The 3,970-nt window shown below is 42.9% G+C and overlaps 1 pseudogene; it reads left to right on the forward strand.

Moving 5' to 3' along the window:
* The first annotated feature begins 2,379 nt into the window (after window positions 1–2,379).
* The window catches only part of LOC101647527, a 79,445-nt pseudogene continuing 77,854 nt past the window's right edge, over window positions 2,380–3,970 (forward strand).

A 3,970-nucleotide genomic window follows, 5' to 3' on the forward strand; every position in this document is an offset into this window, starting at 1 on the left:
TCTCTCTCTCTCTCTCTCTCTCTTTCTCTCTCTCTCTCTGGTGATGATACATTTCAGAATTTCCTATATGCAGTTTTTTTGGGGGGGTGGGGGGCAGGGGAGGCTCTGCTTACAGACCCAAATCAGATGTTGGTGGTAAGAGTTAGAAGCTCATTAGGATAGTTGAGGTTCCGACAAATATTCCCATCCAACCATGGGAAATATCCGTGTGGTGAGTCACGATCTAGATGAGGCAGACTGTCAGGGAAACAATCAGAAAGAGACACCAAGGAGGATGGAGATAACAAGACTCGGTGATTGATTCGTTTGGTTGTTATTGGATAATATGATGTCAGTTCTGACGTGGAGTGACCCTCTATATAAGAGAAGGAAACACTGCCCGGTCCTGCACCATCCTCACAATTGTATTAATGTTTGAGCCCATTCTTAGAGCCACCATAGTAACACACCTTTTTGGTAGTGGGGTGGGGGTGGGGGGTCTCTTGGTCACTGACCCTTTACCAAGTGTAGGGTCCTCCTCCGGGGGCTGCTCCTCTTGGGAAGCATCCAAAATACCTGAGATGAAGTCTCACCCTACCCCTTTATAAAGATTTCCTGGTTGTTCTTTTCCAGGACAAATTTGCCCTGCTTCTAGAACTCCATTTTATATTCAAATTCTTCACCAACACCATAATCCAAAGACATAGTTCTTTAAATAAAATTTAGTTGTCTTTTTACAAATGTTTTCACAGCAAATTGGGTTTTCATTGAACAATTTCTCTACAACTTTTTCAATGATATTGGTTAAAAAAATGTCTTCAATCCACAATAAAGCAGAATTTTTTTTAAAGGTAGAACAAACAAAGAATAGGTCAAAAGGGAAAACAAACAATAAGAAGTTAATTTTTTACCTAACTATATCTGCATTAATTTATTTTCTGATGGACTCTGTGGGCAGGGCTTTTCACATCCCTGGTCAACAATCCAAGGTTTTTCAGGGAAGATTCAGTCCCCAGAGGTCTCTACATATGGGAGTTTGGGCTTTCAATGTCAACCATACTCTTGTATAAACCAGGTGCTCAGCATTTAAGCTCTCATACATGTCCATCCTCTGATCTTGGGTTCTGTTATTTATAAACCTTGAATCACACAGGCTTAGTTGACACCTCATCTAAATGGCTGTTTGTTTGAAGACAAGCTTTTAAGACCATCTGATTTCTTCACCACTCTCTCTTCTAGCCCCCTTCACTTCAGTGATTACTTCATGAGGGTAAGTAGTGAGCAGGGCCACATCAGCAGAACAGATTGTTCTTAGGTTAGAGCTTACGGTTGAGTGTGAGCTCAAATCCATTCATATCTCCTTGTTCCACTTTGGTGGCAGCGTTATCAGTCTTTGGGGGATTACTATAAGTGAACTTCATGGGGTCTGTAGTAATTCTAATAACAGTATTGTTAAACTAGTCACTGGTAGAGAATTTCGAAGATTACTGAGATGGAGGAATATTGGTGATTAGGAAAGCTTTTTAGACTAAAATACACAAGATATTCCCTTCTACATTTTAAAACCATAAGTGACTGAATACTGATTAAGAAAATAATGGGAATTAGACCTAAGGCACAAAATTCAATAACACTCCTTTATGGCAGAACTATGCCTGCAGAGCTTTCAAACATGACTGAAAACAAAACAAAACAAAAATGTATGAAAATGCCACATATATGGTAGTCTTAATTTGCCTGTTATTGGGCACAAAGGCATCAATATTCTTTCTTTTAAAATGTCCTGCCTAGCTTTTATATGCATAGGAAGTGACTGAAAATACCATAGTCTGGGTCACCTGAGCTCACAAAGTGACATCTTTGCTTTGATCGCATGACTGGTTCTGTTATTGTCCCCACATAGCCACAGGGAAATCGGAAGCCTAAGCATCCCCAACAGGTACTCCCACTGCTTTCTTTCCTTTTCTTTTTTTTTAATTAAAAGATCATTTTCTTGGGGGCTCTTACAGCTCTTATTACAATCCATACATCAATTGTATCAGGCATATTTGTACATATGTTGGCCATCGATCTTTTCTAGACATTTGTTTCTATTGAGCTCTTGGTATCAGCTCCTCTTTTTCCCCCCCATCCCCCCCATCCTTGTAACCCCTTGATAGATTATAAATTATTATTATTTTCATATCTCACACAGGTGTAGAGAAGAAGTAAAAGCTCACGACACACGGAACCCAGGAACAGGAATGGGAATAGGGCGGGGAAGAAGGAGGGGGAGGGGAGGAAGGAAGAACCAATGGGTGTGATTGACACATAACCACACACTCCCCTCCAGGGGAAAGAACAACAGAAACCATGGGGGAAGGGAGACAGCGGTCAGTGTGAGATATGAAAATTCTAAAAATGTATAATCCCACTACTCTCTTAACTGAGCAAGGTAAGTTCTCCAACGGTTCTCCGGCCCTTGTTAATGTCTATGTGCTTTCTCCGTCGTCTCTAGTTTCCCTTCTGATTCTATGCTTACGCACGTTAGTGCCTCCACCCAGGTCTGGAGCCCACCTTCCCTCCTCTCCCATAACTGCTTTCTCGGTACAATCTGTTTCCCGCCAGGAACCTCCTTCCCTCAGCCCTGTCACCTGTCTTGAGAGCTGTCTCCTTATCCAATCCACTAATTAGCCCCAACCTTATCAGTTCTCCCTGCTCTTGACCCTACTCTGGCTTCTATTTCCTGTCCGCATATTTTCGAAGGACTTTGTCACTCCTTTCCACAACTACCAAAATATCCTCTGAGATCGCCTCTCTGTCTCCAAAAGGTTCTCACTCCAGGCGGATTGGCAGAAAGACTCTGCTAATGTGCCCACCTGACATTCCTCTGGCCTGACTTGAAACTTCCGCCTTCACAGCCCTCCCGAAGCTGTCAGGACGAGGTCTCAGCCTCTCACCTCATCCCACAAGGCCTGTCCTTCCCTTTTCACTCCAGCCATAGCTGACTAGCACACTTATTGCTGCGTGAGGAACGTTTTGCCCTTGCATTTGCCCATTCGCTTCCTAAAACAAACTCCCACACATGCTATAAAACACAGCTTAAGTACCACCTCCACTGCGAAGGCTCCTTGGTCCCCTTTCAGATACTTCATCATGCTGGAACTTTTTTGTGACATTGTGACATAATATTACTTCTTCACCAACACACCTCCCACACGCAAAAACCTTGGAACCATTGCTAACAATTCCATCTCTGGATCATATATTCATTTACATGTTCCTCTTTCTTTCCAGACTCCGCGCTTCTTGAGGGCAGGTTGTTGTGAAAGTCGTTGAGTCGCCTGCAAGGCATAGCAACCCTATGCCCAACGGAATGAAAGCTCTGCCCCGTTCTGCCTTCATCGCAGTTGTGGATCTGCCTTAGCCCGCAGTTGCAGTCACGGAATCACACTGAGTCACACTCCACCTCCTGCCTTGATGCTCCTCTGCTTTGCCAAGCTGCCGATGCTTCCCAGGGACTGGTTCCTCCTGATAAATTGTCCAAAGTCCACGACACAGAATCTCACTCACCATGCTTCTGAGCATCCTTCTGGCTATATTTTCCCCAACATAGGTTTGTTTGTTTGTTTGTTTTGTTACTTTCAAAATTCTTTGCCCACACCATAATTCAAACACAGCAATTCTTCTGCAGCCTTTTAAAAAAATTCACTGTCCAACTTTCACATGCAGATGAGACATGAAAAATCCTATGAGAAAATTCTAGCCTCGGATCAGGTAGTTTTTAAGAGACACCTTTGCTTTTAAATACTTTGAAGAGGTTTGTGGGGCAGATTTTCCCAGGGCAAGACATCTTTGACATCTTGGAATACAGCTTCCATGAGTGGATCCAAGTAAACTGATATCCTTGAAAACTTCAATTGTTTCCACGTTTGTCGTGATGCTGTGTCTTGGTCCAGTTGTGAGCATTGTTTTGGTTCATACTGAAAGCTGCACTCTTTGATTTTCTTTC

Source organism: Echinops telfairi, unplaced genomic scaffold, assembly GCF_000313985.2.
Source record: "Echinops telfairi isolate 266 unplaced genomic scaffold, ASM31398v2 ScPeMD7_7469;HRSCAF=8507_1, whole genome shotgun sequence".
Lineage (NCBI taxonomy): Eukaryota > Metazoa > Chordata > Mammalia > Afrosoricida > Tenrecidae > Echinops > Echinops telfairi.